The following is a 22,641-nucleotide window of genomic DNA, read 5'->3' on the forward strand; positions in this document are numbered from 1 at the left end:
TGCATAATCATTTAAATAAAGCTCGGCCCTTGAAGACAGCTGCTTTATCCCTTTATCCCGGCCTTGGAAACTGATTTTTTTCCCTCTTTTAAAATATTCATAATCAAAGCAACGTTGGGTCTGGTTAGTACTTGGATGGGTGACCGCCGGTGGGAACACCAGATGCTGTTGGGCATCCCTACTCTGTCAAGTGGGGTTGGTGGAGGATTAGTGCCCCTCTCCCTGTAAAACAATTAACTCTAAGCCCTTGGCCACCCCGTTTGGGATACATGGCGTCTGACAATGAATGAATGAATGAAAACTCAGGTACTGTAATACAGTGTTTTCAGACAGTGGTATTTTCAGCACCTTTCTTTAACTTACTGTGACACTTCCCTAGCCACAGTCTCCATAACACACACATGCACACGCACACAGCCAGGCACACCACTATAAATGCATTTTGACTCCTATTAACCCTGTCAGACATCACAAAGTACCAAGGTAAGCATATTACCCATACGACTCCTATCGACTTGGTGGAGTTAGTCTCAGCACTTTGGTCTTGTGCAGGCCAAAGCACCATAGAATAAAAAAAAAAAAATTCGCCCTTATGACTGCCTGCCAGGTTAAACAGTAAACACAGCAAGCAAGTTGTGTCACGGAAAAACACTAACGTTTTTGTTTATAATGAAGGCATACATTTCAATTAAAGTCACGATAATGCAGTGACCCACCACATCCACTTTATGTAGCGTTCAAATGCGGATGCGGAAGCGGATGTTTAATATAAAGCGGATGCGGATGTATATTTTTACATTAGCGTGGATGCGGATGTCGACATGCGTGTGGATATTCCGCGAATGCGGATGTGATACATCCCTAGTATGGAAGTGAAGCTTGGTCCTTGTTGGAGGGACAGAAGTCAAGAGTGAGAGCAGTGGAAATGAATTATTTGAGAGCAGCCTGTGGAGTCACAAGAAAAGACAGCCTGACAAATGAGGAAGTGAAGGAGCGATGTGGTGTGGCTGTGGATGTGATAGGAAGCGTTAGGAGAACCACATTAAGGTGATCTGACCATGTGGAGAAGGTGGTGAATGAGAGACTGACGAGGAGAGTGTACGAGAGGTGGAGGGAGGAAGAGGCCAAGGATGAGATGGAGGGATGGAGTGGAGAAGTATATGAGAGAGGGGTGTGTGAGCTAGGAGCAGGGCTGTGAAATGGCAGGGGACAGGGTGACATGGAGGCGATATGTTTATGGCCACCCCTTATAGGATTAAGGCGTCTGGCAATAGGTAGATGGATAGATTATTATTATTTTTATTATTATTACATGTGACAAGACTGTATGAACATTGAATGGACTCATTACCAGTTGCATTTTTCGGAATTTTCAGTAAAATAAAATATATAATGTAGATAAAACTGTCTTTGCTTATTCCTTTTCACAGATACACAGGTATGTGTTGGTTTTGGTAAGTTTTTTAAAGGTTGCTACTAGGTTACATAAAGTTGTGGCAATGTTGCCTAAAAGTTGCAAAAAACGTTATACTGCAACATTGTGGCAACTTTAAGAAAACCATACGAGATTACATTGTCTCAATGCAGGGCTCTTGTTTGGCGAGCCAGGGCTCGCAAATGCGAGTATTTTTACCTTCAGCAAACAAATTTTTCATGCAAGTCGCCATTTAGCAAGGAGAAAATATATCCACTTCAACACCCAGTAAACTACAGAATAAGTAAATCTCAAAGCACGTTGTGATCGATTATTAAGTCTTTCGTTGTCGCCATTGTGAATGTTTAAAACCTCATTATGTAATTCTAATCATCACAATGTGTAAATAAATAAATTTATTTATTGTTTGTAAAATATTTCGGCTCGTAGTCAGTTTGGTTACTAAAAATTTATTTGGCTTGTAAATCTGAAACCTTAGGAGCCAAATGGATCGCAACCATCGGCAGTTAGCAAGAGCCCTGCAATGCAGTGCCATAACGTTGTTATGGCAAGATAAACACAACGTAGTGGTAACGTTGCCGCAATGTAGTATTGTTTGCTGGGCGCTGCTTATAGATATGAGAATAGCGTTCACACGCATAAATGAAGACATGCTAAGAAAGATAATAACATCATTCATCAGACCAAATCTGGAGTATGCATCAGTACTCTGGAGTCCTCATCTCAAAAAACACATAGATAAGATTGAAAAAGTTCAAAGGGCCAATACAAGATGAGTACCAAGCATAAGGGATCTAAGCTACGAAGAAAGACTAGAAAAACTGAATCTACCTACACTACAGAAGAGAAGAAAAAGAGGAGACATGATTATGTTATATAAATGCATATCAAGGAAGGACAAAATAGACATAAATAATTACATAACCTCTGGGGATGCATCAGCAAGAGGTCACTGCAAAAAGCTGCATATAAAGAGAGGTGATAAAGACATAAGGAAACTTAGTTTCCCAAATAGGGCAATTGATCAGTGGAATGCAATACCGAATGAAGTAGGGTGTGCCAAAACAATTAATAAATTTAATGATATGTGCGATAAAAATGGTTTTATATATATATATATTGTTACATAGCCTATGATTTCATCATCCTTTGTATAATTCTAATGTACAGTATGCTGCATGTTTGATCACGATTCGCCACGTGGCTTCCATAGTGACCAGGCTTGCATGTTCTACCTCACTCCCCCCTTCTCCCCCTTATAGTAGAGTAAGTCGTTCTTTCTGTTGTTCAGAGCAGGAGTGTCAACTCTTCGTCCTCTGTGCCTTCATTTGCGCGTCCTTCTTGCAAGTTGAATCAAGCTCTGCCAGCCCCCTATATGATGAGCTCAGTCTCTGCATTAGTTGCCACTTAGATCTACTCCTCATTTTATTCACATCTCTGTCCTTCCCTGTATAGTGTATTATTATTTTTGTCAGTGCTCAGGAAGGCTCCAGCCATCTAGCTGCTGTATGATTTGAATATAAGTGTTATTACCATTTTTCTTGTACTGTGTAGCATTGGGCGTTGGTTCGTGGGCCTGGTGAGGTTTTTGCTGTCAGCCAGTATTAGTAATATTTTGTATCTGTAATAATATTATATCTTGCCTTAACTGAGCATTATCCGGTTTTCTCATTTTATCAGGGCTGACTTAGATAAATTTGCTTTTGCTAAATTCGTGTTAATAGAGGCTATTGCAGTTAACCATATACGTAGCCTGTTTTGCCATTACATTATCCTTGAGTCCTGAATGTTTAGTTGTTAGTTTGAGCATTAAACTTTAACTTGTAATTTTACCTAAGTCTTTTGTTTTGAACCTGGAATGTTGGGGGACAGTAGTGATTTTAGTATTCTCACTTGAAGTGTTCATTATCTCTCTCTGTTCCGTAACATAAATTTGGCGACGTCGCCAGAATATTCAGGATATTATCATAAGGATATTGCTTGATATTTTGTGACTGTGATTTATTCATGATGTCTACTATTACTACTCTTGATGAAGCCAAAGATTTTTTGTCAAATGTGCAAACAGTGTGTGATGTAGAAAACAGAACAAAGAATGAACTTAAGCTTGTTGCTCAACAACTGGGAACTGCTGTTCGCTCTCATTATTCTAAAGATCAAATTGTTGGCATGATTAATAAAAGCTTGTTTAATGTAACTCCTCCAGATGAGCAAACGCAGATTGAAATAGCTAAGTTACAGCTAGCCCTGCAGGAGGCTCGTGCTAAGGAGGCTGAGTTTCAGGCTCGTGCTAAGGAGGCTGAGTTTCAGGCACGTGCTAATGAGGCTGAGTCTCAGGCTTGTATTCAGGAGGCACAGGCACAGGCACAGGCTCAGGCACAAATTGAACTTGCTAGGATTAAGGCAGACCATGAGTATCGCATGAAACAAGTTGGAACTGGATCATCTAGCTCTGATGATTTTGATGTGGCTAAAAATGTTAAACTTGTCCCTCCTTTTAATGAATCTGATTTAACAAAGTATTTTCAGTTGTTTGAGAGGGTAGCTACAGGTTTTAATTGGCCCAAAAAGTATTGGCCAGTACTCCTTCAGAGTGTTCTCACCGGTAAAGCTCAAGTAACTTATGCATCTTTGCCCCTGGATCAATCTGATAATTATGATGCAGTTAAGAGCTTGATTCTTAAAGCCTATGAGCTTGTTCCTGAAGCCTATAGAGTAAAATTTAGGACAACTTATAAGCAAGATAAGCAATCCCATGTTGAGTATGCAAAAATCAAAGAAGATCTGTTAGAGCAGTGGTTAAATTCTAAGAATGTAAATTCCGATTTTGATAAATTTAAGCAGATGATTTTGCTGGAGGACTTCAAAAGGTGTATTAATAAAGATGTAAGCCTATATCTTGATGAGAGAAGAATAGATAATTTGTCTGATGCTGCAGTTTTAGCTGATGAATATGTTCTCACTCACAAGAGATATTCTAAAGAAAAGAGGAAAGCTGAGAGTAAGTACGTTGCCTCTACTCAGAGTACAGGTAACAGGAAAGAGAATAAAGATGATGTTTCTCAGGAAGTAAATACCAGCTTCACCTCTAGATTTCAGAAAAGTAAATGTACTTATTGTAGTAAGCTTGGTCATACTACAGAGAAATGTTTCAGGAGACAGCGTGATGTGAACAAAAAGGAGTCTTTAAATATTCAGTCAATTGGTCTAGTGTCCACCCTTGAGAGTTCCTAGAATTCTTTAACTGAGTTAACTGAACCTGCTTTGAGGGGTAAATTAAATCCTCATGATGAAGCTCCTCTTTTGAGCAGTAACGTGGGTGACACTCTCAAGAGTTCATGTGCTAAATTCCTGTCTGATGGTTTTGTCAGTCCTCTGGACAGTAATGACAGGAAATCAGTTAAAATATATCGTGGTACAGGTGCTTGCCAATCCCTTATGCTGACCAGTGTTCTAGGCTCTAATGTTAATTCCTCTGATGAAACGATAATCTTACAAGGTGTAGGGAATAATTACTTCTCTGTCCCTCTGTGCAGAGTGAATTTAGAGTCTGGTTTTGTTAATGGTTCCGTTATGGTTGGGTTGGTTGAGACACTCCCAATGTCAGGGGTAACTTTCTTACTTGGAAATGATATTGGTGGAAGACAAGTGTGTCCAGCTCCTCAGTTGTCTGGTGAACCAGTGACTGCGACCTGGGATTGTGGTGTCCCTGATGTGTTCTCTGCATGTGCTGTCACTAGGGCTAAGTCTAAAGTTACTGGTGACTTAGAGGATAATGATGATGATGTTATCCTACCTGACACTTTTCTTGCTAATTTGGACCACTCACCAGATGAGGCAGTACCCAGTAGTGTTGATAATTTGTCTCGTCAAGAGTTGGTTGAGTTGCAGGTTGCTGACCCTGCGTTGAAAGCTCTAGCTAACTCTACTTGCAGTAAGGAAGAGTCAGCTGGTGCTTCTACTTGTTATTATATAAAGTCAGGAGTACTTATGAGGAAGTGGAGACCCCCCAACAGCATCAGCCGACTGTGAATGGGAGGTTGTACATCAAGTTGTCATCCCTCGTGTTTGTAGGCAGGATATCATTAGAGTGGCTCATGATTCCAGTTTGGCAGGACACCTTGGAGTGAGGAAGACTGTGGCACGCATTTTGAAACACTTCTACTGGCCAGGTATCTTCAGAGATGTTTCCTGGCATTGTAAGTCTTGTCACACCTGTCAAGTTGTGGGGAAGTGTAATCAGATCGAAAAGGTTGCACCTCTAGTTCCCATTCCTCCTTTTGAGGCGCCATTCACCCGTGTGGTGGTGGATATTGTGGGCCCTCTTCTTAAGACTTCTTCAGGATTTTCTTATGTGTTGACCCTGATTGATATGGCTACTCGTTATCCTGAAGCCATTCCACTTAGAAATATCTCAGCAAAGAACGTGGTTAAGGAAATGCTAGGGTTTTTCACCAAGTTTGGTCTGCCCAAGGAGGTACAGCCAGACCGGGGAAGTAATTTCATGTCAAATGTTTTCAAGCAGTCTCTGAAAGAGTTGGGCATCACCCAGATCATGTCTTCAGCTTACCATCCTCAGACCCAAGGAGCGTTGGAGAGATATCATCAAACACTCAAATCGATGCTCAGGAAATACTGTTTGGAACATCAGAAAGACTGGGATAAAGGTCTTCCATTCGTTGTATTTGCCGCAAGAGAATCTCCAAATGAATCACTGGGCTTCTAACCCTTTGAACTACTGTTTGGCCATGAAGTAAGAGGACCCCTTAAGCTACTCAAGGAATGCTGGCTGACGGAGGAAGATGACGTCAACCTGCTGGAGTATGTGATGAAGTTCAAAGAACGGCTGTCCACTGCTTTACAGCTGGCGAGAGAGAATTTAGGAGCTGCTCAGGAGAAGATGAAGACTTGGTATGATAAGAAGTCCAGGTTACGCCACTTTCAGCCAGGAGATCAGGTTTTGATTCTGCTACCGGTGCATGGGCAACCTCTTCAAGCCAAGTTTAGTGGTCTTTATTTCGTGGAGAAGAAACTCAATGATGTCAACTATGCCATCGCCAAACCAGATCGTAGAAAGAACAAGCAACTTTGTCACATCAACATGCTAAAGTTATATCACAGGTGGGACGAAAATAACCCAGTCTGCACTGTAGCTGTTCCACCCGAGTCTGCAAGTGAAGCTCTCCCATGCAGTATGAGCCTGAGTGATAGTTTGGGGAAGAATATTGATATCATGAATGATCTCCAGACTAAGCTTTCTCATCTACCTCCCAAGGAAAGGCAGGAGTTTTCGGCATTACTGCAGGAATAACCGCAAGTGTTCCGTGACACTCCAGGAAGAACCACTGTGTTGATGCATGATGTCGATGTTGGAGACGCAAAGCCAATTAAACTGCCTCCTTACCGTGTGAACCCAGTGAAAGTTCCTCTCATCCAGAAGGAGCTTGGCTACCTGTTGGACCACAAGATGATTGAGCCCTGTTAGAGCGAGTAGAGTTCTCCTGTCACTCTCGTCCCTAAGCCAGGTGGGTCACAGCTGTTTTGCATCGACTACAGACGTGTTAATCAGATAACCAGAACAGACACCTACCCTCTCCCTCGCGTGGAAGATTGCATAGACAAGATCGGAAAGGCTAGGTACATAAGTAAGATTGATTTGTTAAAAGGAAACTGGCAAGTACCTATGACTGAACGTGCTAGGGAGATCTCATGTTTTGTAACACTAGGAAAGACTTTTGCATGTTCTGTAATGCCATATGGTATGAAGAACGCACCAGCCACTTTTCAGAAGCTCATGAATGTTGTAACAGAGGGTTTGGCAGGGTGTGTTGTTTATATTGATGATGTATTAATCTTCAGTGACAACTGGAAAGATCACCTATGCCATGTCAGTAAATTTCTTGAGCGTTTGGTTCAGGCTAATCTTGTAGCTAATTTATCAAAATGTGAGTTTGGTCAAGCTAAAGTTCAGTACCTTGGGTATGTAATTGGTGATGGACACGTTGCAACACCAGGAGCTAAGGTTCAGGTTATAAGTGATCTTCCCAGACCTAAAAGTAGGAAAGAGCTACAAAGATTTTTGGGAATGGTACGTTATTACAGGAGATTTGTTCTTAACTTTTCAATTCTTGTATCACCACTTACAGACCCACTGAAAAAGGGAGTTAAATTTGTCTGGCCCGATAACTGTGAATCCTCTTTCAGTAAACTTAAAGCTATCCTATTAAGTCAGCCAGTGCTCGCTACTCCAAATTTTGCTAAGCCTTTTAAGATGGCTGTTGACGCAAGAGATACAGGAGCTGGGGCTGTTTTGCTGCAAGAGGATGATCAGGGTATTGAACGCCCTGTATCTTATTACAGTAAGAAGTTCACTCCACCTCAAAAGAACTACTCAACTATTGAGAAAGAGCTTTTGGCCTTGATTTTGGGTTTACAGCATTTTTCATTTTATTTGTGTTCTGGTTTTGACCCCATGGTCATTTATACCGATCATAACCCACTGAAATTCCTTAGTAAGTTTAAAGATAAAAATCAGAGATTGACAAGATGGAGTCTACTTCTTCAGGAGTATTCATTAGACATACAACATGCCAAGGGGAAAGAAAATGTTATTGCAGATTGCTTATCTAGACTTTAGACAGATTGTTTTAGAATAATAAGAAATTTCCTTTGTAAATTTCTTTTTCTTTGTGGGGAAGTGTTACATAGCCAATGATTTCATCATCCTTTGTATAATTCTAATGTACAGTATGCTGCATGTTTGATCACGAATCGCCACGTGGCTTCCATAGTGACCAGGCTTGCGTGTTCTACCTCACTCCCCCCTTCTCCCCCTTATAGTAGAGTAAGTCGTTCTTTCTGTTGTTCAGAGGAGGAGTGTCAACTCTTCGTCTTCTGTGCCTTCATTTGCGCGTCCTTCTTGCAAGTTGAATCAAGCTCTGCCGGCACCCTATATAATGAGCTCAGTCTCTGCATTAGTTGCCACTTAGATCTACTCCTCATTTTTTTCACATTTCTGTCCTTCCCTGTATAGTGTATTATTATTTTTGTGAGTGCTCAGGAAGTCTCCAACCATCTAGCTGCTGTATAATTTGAGTATAAGTGTTATTACCATTTTTCTTGTACTGTATAGCAAAGGGCGTTGATCCGTGAGCCTGGTGTGGTTTATGCTGTCAGCCAGTATTAGTAATATTTTGTATCTGTAATAATATTATATCTTGCCTTAAGTGAGCATTATCCGGTTTTCCCATTTTATCAGGGCTGACTTAGATAAATTTGCTCTTGCTAAATTCGTGTTAATAGAGGCTATTGCAGTTAACCATATATGTAACCTGTTTTGCCATTACATTATCCTTATGAGTCCTGAATGTTTAGTTGTTAGTTTGAGCATTAAACTTTAACTTGTAATTTTACCTAAGTCTTTTGTTTTGAACATGGAAAGTTGGGGGACAGTAGTGATTTTAGTATTCTCACTTGAAGTGTTCATTATCTCTCTCTGTTCTGTAACAATATATATATATATATATATATATATATATATATATATATATATATATATATATATATATATATATATATATATATATATATATATATATATATCCTTATAAATACTGTATATATATATATATATATATATATATATATATATATATATATATATATATATATATATTGTATAAATACTGTATATATATATATATATATATATATATATATATATATATATATATATATTTATATATATATATATATATATATATATATATATATATATATATATATATATATATATATATATTTTATAAATACTGTATATATATATATATATATATATATATATATATATATATATATATATATTTATAAATACTGTATATATATATATATATATATATATATATATATATATATATATATATATATTGTTGTAGGGATGTACAGGTATATTACGGTGCACTCTTAGCCCTTAATTTATCATCAAAGAGGATAAGGTAAAGCTCACAAGAAAACTAACTATACTGTACACTAAACACACCAAAGAAGAAAGCAGGATTCGTTTTACAAGAAAACTAACTTTACTGTACACAATAACATAAACATACCAAAGAAGAAAGCAGGATTTGTTTTACAAAAAGGGGATTCATATAGGCCTCAGAATACAAATATAAAAACAAGTTATTTCTCACCTAACTAGAATACAATCAGTGGACGCTAAGTACTCACAAAGCTCGAGGAAACTTGGGAATTCCTTGATGATATAATCCATATATAAATCACACACTAGTGTAAATGGGGGAGTGAACCCAGAAATGGGAAATGATGCATAAAAAGTGTGTTTTGTAATCAAAGTCACGTACTGAGTAATGTGTGAAGATATGAGAAAAAGTGTAACAAAAAGTGACAAAACTGTAACGTGACAAAAAGTGCAAAAATGTGAAAATGTGAGAAAATGTGATCAAGTGTGTTCAAAATGACAAAATGTGAACAAATGTGTTAAAAAATGTGTCTCTCACATTGTCCTCGAGCTTATAAAGCAGATTTACTCTACCTCTCTCGGCTAACTAGCCACTAGGCTGTCTTAAGTGTAATCTCCAACCACTTACAAACAATAGAGGCACCTGCTACCAATGGGAGCCTTACACTTATTACACAAAACCAATGGTGTGCCATCAAGAAAGCCAAGAAAGCGTTACTCAGACTTCTGTTGGCTAATACTCTCATTTAGCTCCTCCCACATTATAAGTTACACCCACTATGTTCAAGGACAAAAGGATCTTCTGCGCAATTTATGGGAAAAACATCTATTGCGTTATCAGTCCAGAAGGCAAAGTTATCTGCTGAGTAAATACAGCTGGGGTCTAGGGTTACCCTTACAGGCAGCAAAACTGATAAGGATAAAGATTTATCGATCTTGGCAGCTCGCCTGTCTCCTTGCCTTATCACCTTATCCTATATTTCACCCATTCGCTATTGGGGTATCTACGCCAGTGACACCTCCCTTCGTGAGAGAAGAATTTTCCCTAGGGGAAATTTCTGGATACTGTACAATTTAAGTATTGGACAGGTAATCTGCTAAAACATTACTAACACCATTTACATGTCTCACATAAAGGGAATAATCCTGCAAAAATAGGGCCTAGTCGGTCAATCTAAGATTTTTGTCCTTAAATTGGGACAAAAATTTTAGAGGGTGGTGATCAGTGTGCATTACAGCATCACCTGACCCTGGACCAACATACAGAGAGAAGTGTTGAAGGGCAAGTATGAGTCCAAGGAATTCTTTCTCAATAGTTGAATAATTTCTCTGGGCCTTATTGAACTTTTTGCTAAAATAGCACAGCGGCATCTCAAAGCCTTGATCATTATCCTGAAGCAAAACTGCGCCAACCCCTAGGCCACTGGCATCAACAGCTAATTTAAAGGGTTGTCAAAATTTGGAGCTTGAAGCACTGGGTGACTTGACAGGAAGGTTCTGACTTTAGAATAGGCATCCTCACATTCTGGCTTCCACTCATACTTGACTCCTTTTCTTTAAAAATTAGTGAGGGGAGCTACAAGATTAGAGAAGTTCAGGACAAAACGTCTGTAGTACCCTACCATACCCAAGAATTGTTGCAACTCTCTCTTATTTTTGGGCAAGGGGGAATTGACTATGGCCTGAACTTTAACATCAGGTGGACTCACTTGGCCTAAACCGACCACATAACCTAGATACTGGACTTGATCCCTTACAATTTCACATTTAGTTAAATTAAGCACTAAATTAGCAGAGGCATCTAGCTGTCATTTAGTTGGCTCAAGTGTTGTTCCCAGGTGTTAGTACAAATAACATCATCATCAATGTATGTAACACAACTATCCTCGTCCTTGGTGAGATCATTCATCAGCCTTTGGAAGGTGGCAGGAACATTCTTCATACCACAGGGCATGACCTTACGTTTATAAGTATTGCCACCAACCACAAAACAGGAAATTTCTTGGGCCCTTTCTGTGAGTGGGACTTGCCAATATCTATCTATCTATCTATCTATTGCCAGATGCCACAATCCCGTAAGGGGTGGCCATTTGACTTTGAGTTATTTGTTTTATAGGGAGGACTATCCGTCCACCAACCCACTTGCTGACACGTAGGGAGCACGTATGGTTTGGTTATATGGTTACCACCCAGCATTATAAATGGTTTCTTGGCTTACAGGAAACCATTTGGCTTGTCACTCAATGTAAAGCCCTTCATCAAAACTAATTTTGTGATAAACTTAGCGCTGCCTATCGCATCCACACAATCATCTACTCTAGGGAGTGGGTAGGTATCATTCTTGGTAAGGGAGATGTCTATCTATTGCCAGACGCCATAATCCCATAAGGGGTGGCCATTTGACTCTGAGTTATTTGTTTCACGGGGAGGGGCACTAACCCTTCACCAACCCACTTGTTGACACGTAGGGAGCAAGTATGGGTTGGTTATATGGTTACCACCCAGCATTGTAAATGGTTTCTTGGCTTACAGGAAACCATTTGGCTTGTCACTCAATGTAAAGCCACCTGTAAAGGAATGAAAAGCAATTAGAAGTGACAGGAATGATGGGAGAAATAGGAAGAGAGGAGGGCAGGCCCAGAAAGAGAATGATAAAGGATAAAGAAGAAGTAGGCAGCACTACATCGAGTGAGTGGATGATGGTCACCACCACAGCTGACTTTAAAATAATCAATACAAAAGCGATGTGACCCATTGGGTTTTGAAACCACTATGACCGGGGAGCACCACTCACTTTGACAGGACTCAATTAACCCCTGCTGCAACATGTAGTTCATTTCCTCTTGAATGATGGTCTGCTTCTGAGGACTAGCCCAGTAAGGGGACTGCTTTACAGGGTTGGCATCTCCAATGTCCATGTTGTGCTGTGCCACTTCTGTCTGTCCTGGGGTGTCCTGGAAGACATCAGGGAACTACTTGAGAAGGGCAACAAGCTCGGCACACCGCTCTGCAGTCAAATGGGAGAGTTTATCAGTCAATATACTCCAGGCATCCTGGTTTTCTCTCCAACTGGTCATCTGGTCCAAAGTCAAAGGTCAGCCCTAAACCTCCACCAACTCGACAGCCGACACCATGGGGGGTTCACTTCTCGCCTGTGGTACTCCTTCAACATGTTTACATGGCACAATCTTCCTTCCTTCCTCCAGTCTGGGGTTAAGATAACATAATTTACTTCACCTACCCTCTTCTCTACTACATAAGGGCCTGCAAAACTTGCCTGCAGAGGCTGACCATGAAAGGGAAGCAAGACAAGAATTTGATTGCTGGGTGAAACACTCTGTTTCAAGCTTTTTTAGAGTGGTCATACCACCTCTTCATCATCTCCTGAGATGATTCCAAGTGTGCCATGGCTACGTCCATTCTATAGGCCAGTCTTTCTATAAATTTTGACACATAGTCTAGCAAGTTAATTTGGTCATCATCTTTGACCCATTGTTCTTTGAGGTATTTAAGAGGACCTCTTACTTCATGGCTAAAGATTAACCGAAATGGAGAGTAGCCCAAGGATTCATTCGGTGCCTCTCTGGTTGCAAAAAGTAGGAAAGGCAAACATATGTCTCATTACTTTTCATTCAAACTCATCTTTTTAAGCATACTCTTCAAAGTTTGGTGATATCTCTCTAATGCACCCTAACTCTGAGGATGATATGCTGAAGAAGTGATCTGGGAAATTCCTAACTCCTTAAGGGTTTGTCTGAACAGTCTGGAATTAAAATTACTGCCTTGATCTGACTGAACTTCCTTAGGGAGACCAAAACGGGTAAAGAAGGTCAGCATCTCTTATACAACTAATTATTTGAAATATTTCTCAAGGGAATGGCTTCAGGATATCTAGTGGCCAAGTCTAACATTGTGAGGATGTACTGGTGGCCTGACGAGGTTTTAGGCAAAGGGCCAACAATGTCCCAAAGGACTCTAGTGAATGGGGCCTCAAACACAAGTAGAGGAATCAAAGGAGCCGCAGGGGTGGGTTTATTGCTCTTACCGACTAGCTGACAGGTGTGACATGACCTACAGAACCGGGAGACATCTCGACGGATTCCAGGCCAGTAAAAATGCTGCCAGATGCGGGAGAGAGTCTTCCTCACCCCTCAGTGACCTGCTAAAGAAGAGTCATGAGCAATTAGACATAATTTTTTGCTTATAGGGTCTTGGAACCACCACCTGATGTACAGTCTCCCACTCTTTATCATGAGCAACACTAGGAGGTCTCCATCTTTGCATTAACACTTTGTTTAGCCTTAAATAATACCACTCTGTCTGTTCAGACTCACATTCATCTTCCCTAATTGCTGAGTCAGTTAAAGTGGCAACCTCTGGATCAGATCTTTTCATATCAGCTAACTTTGCACTTGCATCAGTCTGGGGAGAATCATCAACCTCTGAGTCATTTAACTGGGCAAAAAAGGTATCACCAAGCCCATTATCATCATCGGCATTGCCTGTGCCATTACTGTCAACATTATCATGGCTGGCCTTTGCCGTCAAACCTCTAGTTACAGCACATGCTAGAAACAATTTAAGATCCAACTCTTTAGTCCCATCCTCACTCAGGGGAGTTTTTGACACGCAGGGAACAGAACTCACCTGTCCTCCCACCAAATCATTACCCAAAAGGAAAGTGACCCCTTGTACAGGAAGCTGATCAACAACACCCACATGCACTGAACCAGTAACTAACTCTGACTGGAGCTTCACCTCAACTAGGGGAAAAGATGCAAACTAAGGAATACCCTGCAACAAGACACTTTCATTAGGGTCAGCGACATCAACAATCCCCTTCAACATTAGTGACAGTGAAGCTCCTGTGTCTCTTAGTATTGTGACTTCCTTACCACCTTTTCCATGAACTGAATCTAGCCCCTTTGATATAAAGTCAGCAAATAAATGATCTGGGGAGGAGTCACTTTGTGTACTGCTTGAGGGAGGACACTCTGATGGAGTCTTATTACCACTTTCACCTGGACCTGATGGCTGCACTGCTTGAGTCTTACTAGTGTCCAACATTGGCTCTACAGGAATCTGTCTATCAACCACTGACAGTTTCACTCTGGCCTTATCAACAATATGCACCTGCTGGGGTTGTGTGTGACTACCGCAAACAATATCTGTAGGTGGCTGCTTTCTGTTGGTGTTAAAAGATCCCCAGGAGTTTACTAAAGTAATAGGTTTCACATTGGAACTTTTCCCTCGTTTTTCCCTCACCAATCCTCCAAGTGCCCCGTTTTCTGGCAATACTGAGAAAACCTGACACTTTTTCTTGACCCTCTGGCAACACTGTCCTCACTTACTTTCGTGGAACTAACATGCCCTGGGGTTGCATTATTCCCACTAGTGTCACTTGTCATTAACTTGCCTTTACCAGAAGAAGGGTTCACAAAAACTGGTTGGTTCACTCTCCTACCCGTAACAAATGACTGAGGCTTACGTTCATGCTTATGAATTATACAATAATTATCTGCTACAACAGCAGCCTCAGCTAGGATATCTAAATCTTTCTCCACTAGGTATGTAGCCACATCCCTATCTATGTTACCAGTGAAATTCTCCAAGATCGTAAGTTCTCTCAATTTAGGGAAATCATCAACTTTCTTAGAATGCAACCATTGATCAAATAAGTCTGTGAGTACTCTAGCATATTCCACATGAGTCTGATCTATCTGTTTATAGGTAGATCTAAATTTAAGCCTGTATGCCTCTGGTATGAGTTCATATGCTTTTAGAATGGCCTCTTTTAAATAATCATAGTTAGCACTTTGATCAACAGATAAAGAAGTATAAGCCTCTTGAGCACATCCTTTCAAAACACTCTGCAGCAATACTGTCCAAGAGTCTTTTGGCCACGAGAGATGACCTGCCAATTTTTCAAACATATGGAAGTACTTAGTGACGTCTTGCTCATTAAAGGGAGGTACTAGCTTAACCCATTAGTGCCCAGAGTTCCTGTGCAATGGATTTTGGTGGAAGGGTACTAAGCGTACCGCCCTCTGCCTATCGGCTCATAGTCACAAAGCTCATGGGTCCCTACCCTGGAGTTCCCTTCTTTATTAAATTTTGAAAATGACCAGTTCTATCTTTTATACAGGACACTGGGTGCCAGTGGGTTAAAGAATCTGATAGATTTGTCAGTGTTTAATGTTCCTAGCAACATCGAAAAATTCCCTGGCAGATGAACTACTAGATCTAGGTAAACTATCAGGGTGCTTCAGTCTGAATTCGTGATCCATTTCCTTTTGCCTCATTTGAGCTTGTAATTCTGTTTCCCTCATTTTAGCATTCCATTCTTGTTCTCTCATTTTTGCTTGCACTTCTAGTTCCTTCAGCTTAATTCTGGCTAACTCAAGTTGCACATTGTCACCAGTATCATAAGCAGAAAAATCACTAGGGCCAGGTATCCCTGATGCAAATGGCTCAGGGTCAACACCATGTGCAGTATCAGATGGCTCAGAACCAACTCTGGAGGACTCACTTTGCTCAAACATGATGTCCAATATTATATCAAGTAAATTAGTCTTAGTGATTGAGGCAGAAAATCTCAACTGTAAGGCCTGGGCAAGCAATATGAGCTTGTGTTTTGTGAGTGTTTTTACTCTGGTTGGGGAAGGCTTAGAATCCAAAAATGCTTTCACATCACTATCACTCATTAGGGCCATGATAACTGTTTATAGTTAAGTAGATAAAAGTAAGCACTGTGTATGTGGCTAGGGTTGCCAATATTATGACCCAGAGCTATCCTGGTGAGGTCGCCAAAAAATTATGGGGGTGTATATTATGGTACGCTCTTAGCCCTTAATTAATCACCAAAAGGGATAAGGTAAAGCTCACAAGAAAACTAACTTAACTTTACTGTACATTATAACTTACACACACCAAGGAAGAAACCAGGATTCATGTTACAAAGGGAGGATTCATATACTCCTCAGAATACAAATATAAAAACAAGTTATTTCTTACCTAACCAGAATACAATTAGTGGAGGCTAAGTACTCGCAAAGCTTGAGGAAACTTGGAGAATTCTTTGATGATATAATCCAGATATAAATCATACACTAATGTAAATGGAGGAGTGAACCCAAATATAGGAAATGGTGCACAAACAGTGTGTTTTGTAATTAATGTAAAGTATTAAGTAATGTGTGAAAATATGAGGAAAAGAGTTTTTAAAAAAGTGACAAAACTGTAATGTAGTAAGGAACAAAAAGTGCAAAAATGTGACAAAATGTGAACAAATGTGTACAAAATTACAAAATGTGAACAAATGTGCAAAAAAATCTGTCTCTCTAACATTGTACTAGAGCTTATAAAGCAGACTTACTCCGCCTGTCTCGGCTAACTCCCCACTAGGCTGTCTTAAGTGCAATCTCCAGCCACTTACAAACAATAGCGGCACCTGCTACCAATGTGAGTCTTACACATATTACACAAAACCAATGGCGTGCCGTCAAGAAATCCAAGAAAGTGTTATTCAACTTCTGTTGGCAAATACTCACATTTTGCTCATCCCACATTATAAGTTACACCCACTATGTTCAAGGACAAAAGGATATTCTGCACAATCTGTGGGAAAAGCAACTAGTGTGTTAGTAGTCCAGAAGGCAAAATTGACCGTTGAGAAAATACAGCTGGGGTCTAGGGTTACCCTTACAGGCAGCAAAACTGATAAGGAAGAAGATTTATCGATATTGGCGGCTCGCCTGTCTCTTTGCATTATCGCCTATCTTCTATTTCACCCATTCGCTACTGGGATAACTACGCCAGTGACAATATATATATATATATATATATATATATATATATATATATATATATATATGTTGCCAGACACGATAATCCCGTAAGGGGTGGCCACAAACACATCACGTCCATGTCGCCCTACAGTATTCCCATACCATTTCATTTCTCTGCTCCCAGCTCACATCCAACTCTCATATACGTCTCCACTCCATTCCTCCAGTCACTCACGTGAGGTCAATCTGTGCAGACGTCTCTCCTAGTGTTCCTGATTTACCTAGCTGTACCCACCTGTTGTAAGAATTGTCAGTGAGTTTAGTGACCTGTAATAATGTTGAGATAGTGTATTGTACTGACCTGTGACAGTGTTGTGCTAGTGATCTCTGATAGTGTTGTGGTAGACTTGTAGTGAACTGTAATAGTGTTGTGCTAGAGTGTTGTAGTGAACTGTAATAGTGCTGTACTACCGTTGTGTGAATTTGTGCGTGATGGTTTCCTCTACGGAGAGTTGTGTCCCCAGTGCAAGTTTTGAGAAGGACTACCTTGAATTAAAGGAAGAACTTCTCAAACTGAAGTGAGATATACAGGTTCTCAAGCAGAAGTCAGAAATGAGGGAACTGTGGGAGGAAGTGTTGGAGAGAGAAAAAAGGCTGAAGGGTAATACTTGTCCACAAGGGTGAAACAAAGTTCAACCTTAAGAAACAAGTGGGGATAAAGACCAGAAATGCATTCGACGCATTACATGACCAGTGTGAAGGGAAGGCAGAGAGAGAAGTAGGGAAGAAGGACAGTGAAAGAACTTCCCATACAGGTAAGTACATGGAGATCAAGAAAGGTATGAAAAATGTTGCCATTGTTGGAGACTCCCAGGTAAGATATGTAAACAGAGCAATGTATACTCCACACACTGAACATGTGTGTCTTCCGGGGGCCAGGATGGCTAATGTGATAGAAATAATTTCAAATATCGTTAAAAATTGTGGAGACAAACTCACTGTGTTCCTCAGTGTAGGACGCAATGATATTTGCAGGCGTAAGAGTGAGGTACTGTGGGTGCAGTACAAGGTTAGGCAGAGGGAGGGACCCCTGTAATACATGGAGTTTGGCTAGGAAGCGGGTTGGGAAGGAATGGTTGAGCAGGGTGATTTGTTTTAATTGCTTCCTTGAAAGGTATTGCAAAGATAATGCAATACCTTTCATAGACAGCTAGGACCGGTTTTATGGACGGAGTTCCATGTGTAATTGGGAGGGGACTCATCTTAGTAGGTAGGGAGTTATTGTTTTAGCTGGTATGATAAATAGGGAAGCAGAGGGTTTTTTTCGAGGTTGAGAATTAGTTGTACAGGAAGTTGCAGGAACTACGTTCAGAAACCATTATCATAAGGTTTCGACAGATGCATCAAGACATGCGAAAGTAAGAACAACAGCATAACCATCAGTGTAGAAAAATCCACTCAGACACCTCAAAATGAGCAGGTGATGACATAGGACAGAACAAACGACGTTAGAGGAGTGATAAGTGATAGTACAAAAGATTGTTATATTAGTAAAGAGTTCCCCAGTTATTAACCCGCCCCATCCTGACCGATTTTCCACCACTGCCTCCCCCCAATCCTGACCAATTTTAGAAAAAAAAAAAAAATTGCTCAAACCTCCGCTTTTGGCGAGAAACATTGAAAATTCATAGAGAAATCGCTCACCTGAGGTTTAAAATACTCGATATAGATAGCAGTACTCCTTACCTTACTGGGTTTTCTATCAGGCTGGCTCCAAAGAAAACGAGTTCTGTGGGAGGGCAACTATTCCATACCACTCATAAACGGTATTTATTTATTTATTTGGTACGAATTTATATGCATTACTAGAGTATATTGGTTTTCAAACAGTAATATAGGCAATATAAGCATTGTTTCACTCACTAACACATCAACATACCTGACCTTTTTTGGCAACATTAACTGATCATCATATCTGACTATTTCTTCCTTTAATGCTACGTAAACTTTGTTCTCCACATTGTCATCCGCTGGGGAATCACTCTGGCCCTGAATGTCTTTATTGGCCAAGTCACTGGTAACAGGTGAATTGCCGAGACAATGGCGTTTGGGGGGGGAGGTCATGTGGGGTAAGGCATTGTCCCTGCCTGGCATCTTGTAGAGGAAGGTGTCCCGTGTATATGTACCAAAAATCACGCACGAAAATAGAAAATTGTGAAAATTATGAACATTGCAATTGCGCAATGTACTGGTACGTTGATGGGTCTAGCTGTGATAAAACGTTGCGACGTACTCATACATCGATGGGACACCTCGGGTTAACAAAATTTTTTAAAGTAAGTCCCATGATAGACGTATAACTACTCGTAATAATCTGAGAGTGTACTACACAAACAGCAGGAGTTTATGACATAAAATGGATGAACTGAAGGCATTGATATATGAAGAGAAAATAGACATTGCTCTTATTAGTGAAACTTGGATGAATACAGACACTCAAGAATTTTTGGCAGCATATCAGATAATGGGCTATAATATTTTTGTATCAAACCATCTGGGAAGAAAGGGGGCCAGGGTAGCTATTTATGTAAAGGATTCATTAAACTGTTACAATAAAGCGGACAAAGTAAATATGGACATCGAAAGTGTCTGGGTTGAAATCAGTAACAACAGGAAGAAATTAGTCTTAAGAGGTATTTACAGATCTCCAAAATTAAGTAGAGTGGATAGTAAATACCTTTGGGAGGAAATTAGGAAAGCCTCACAGTCCAGCTTAGTAGTAATTGTAGGGGATCTTAATTTGCCAATGACTGATTGGCAAAATCAGACAGGGGATGTAGAGTCAGACGAATTTCTAGAGGTAGTACAGGATAATTTCCTTGATCAGTATATCAGGGAGCCCACCAGAGGTAATAATATACTAGATTTAGTTTTAGCTAATAAAGAAAATGTCAAAAGTGACATAGAGGTTGGTGGACGACTTGGTAATAGTGTTCAGGAAGCAGTTAAGTTCAAATTTACTTGGGATGTCTGTTCCACTGAAAATACCTCCACTGTTCCAAATTTTCGTCTAGGAGATTATTCTACAACTGTATTCCATAGGGAGACTAGCTACTTTAGGGACAGCCAGGTCAATGGGGAACCTCAAGTATTAGGTCAGGGGAAGGAAGCAGCTGGGAATGTACGCCAGGTCTCTGGGTAAGGCCAGGTCATAGGTGGGAGTGTAGTTCACGTGACGGGGAGTAACTCAAGTCCAGTGCCAAACAGACGTTCGGTCAGTGGGAAATATAGAGTTAGTAAATATAATACATGAAGGCCAAGATAGATATATCCCTTCAAAACTGTTTAGAACGAATAATTAAGAATCAAAATGGTTAAATAACAGATTAAAATCTCTCATACGCCAAAGCAAGGGAATATATAGAAAAATAAAATGGGGAGAGAAAAACTTACGTAACCGGTACGCGATTTTGAATAGAGAAGTAAAGACGGAAATACGGAAAGCAAAGAGAAGTTATGAAATTAAGGTTGCTAGTGAACTGAAAGAAAACCCCAAGGGTTTTTATCAAATGTACCATACGAAAAATAAAAGATAGCATAGGACCTCTCAGAACAGAATCAGGTGACATTACCAGTGAAAACAAAGAAAAGTGCTCCATCCTAAATAATTATTTCATATCAGTATTTACCAAGGATTATCTAGACCTGGTCCCTCAAACAGAAAATATTTACAGTGATTATACAGAAAATATTCTTAGTAAAATAACCATTAGTAAGGAGGACGTATTGAAAGAAAATAATAATAAGTTAAAACCTCAAGAATCGCCTGGTCCGGATGACATACACGCAAAAATTATAAACGAAACCAAAGAAGAATTATGTCTATCTATCTATCTTTTGCCAGATGCCTCAATCCCGTTTGGGGTGGCCACAAACAAATCGCCTCCACGTCACTCTGTCCCCCGCCACTTCACTGCCCTGCTCCCAACTCTTACCCCACTCTCTCTTATACCTCTCAACCCCATCCCTCCATCTCATCCTCAGCCTCCCCCTCCCTCTTCCCTCCTCCACCTCACTCACATACACTCTCTTCGTCAGTCTTTCACCGCCCATCCTCTCCACATGGCCAAACCACCTCAGTGTGTTCCTCATAACGCTTCCTATCACATCCACAGCCACACCACAACGCTCCTTTATATCCTCATTCGTCAGCCTGTCTCTCCATGTGACTCCACAGGCTCCTCTTAAATAACTCATTTCCATTGCTCTCACTCTTGACTTGTGTCCTTCCAACAACGTCCAAGCTTCACATCCATACGTTAGAGTTGGTATCACAATACTGTCATGTACTAACTCTTTCACTTCCGTGCTCACTTCCCTGTTTCTTATCACTGTTTTCAAGGAACCAGCAACCTTTCTTCCCTGCTATACCCTTTCAAGCACTTCACCCTCCAAACCTCCATCCTAACTCATCACACTACCCAAGTACTTAAACATACTCACATTTTCCAATTCCTCACCATCCAGCTTCATTGTACATTCACTGACTTCACCTCTCTCAAAGACCGTCACTTTACTCTTCCCAACATTCACCTTTAGATTCCGTTTCTTACACACTCTCCCAAACTCATCCACCAAGCCTTGCAGCTCTCCTTCGTCTTCACTCAACAACACAGTATCATCTGCAAACAACAGTACAGGGAGTTTCCAAACACTATCCTCTCTCACCAGGGCAACTCCAACATCCACTACCCTTCCTTGTACATCTTTTATTACCCCATCCATGTACAGATTGAACAACCATGGAGACATGACACATCCCTGTTTCAACCCAACCTTCAAAGAGAAAAATTCACTTAGTTCACCATCCACACGCACTGCAGCCTTAGCACCATCATACATACTCTTCACAGCATTCAACAACTTCCCAACTACTCCATACAGTATATTCTTAATACTTTCCACAATCCTTGTCTATCCACCCTGTCATATGCTTTCTCCAAATCCATGAAAGCCGTATACAACTTCTTTCCCTCCTCTAGACATTTTCCACTGAAGACCTAAGAATGAACGTCTGATCTACACAACCTCTTCCCTTCCTAAAGCCTCCCTGTTCTTCTCCAACTAATTCCTTTGTTCTTTCTCTAACTCTGTCAGTAAGTATCCTACTATATACTTTTCCTATTATACTAAGAAGACAAATGCCCCTATGATTAACACACACTTCTTTTTCCCGATTTCCTTTGTACAAGGGAATAATTATACCTGACTTTCAATCCTCTGGAACTCTACCTTCCTCCCAGGCCAATCTGCACATCTTCCACATCCATTCTACTGCTATCTCTCCCCAAAGCTTCAGCATTTCACTACACACTCCATCAATTCCTGGGGCTTTCCCCAATTTAACTTTCTTCATTGCTTCCACAACTTCTATCCTACTG

This window comes from Coenobita brevimanus, chromosome 33 (assembly GCF_032717465.1).
Source record: "Coenobita brevimanus isolate Jiangsu-jjx chromosome 33, ASM3271746v2, whole genome shotgun sequence".
NCBI classification, from domain to species: domain Eukaryota; kingdom Metazoa; phylum Arthropoda; class Malacostraca; order Decapoda; family Coenobitidae; genus Coenobita; species Coenobita brevimanus.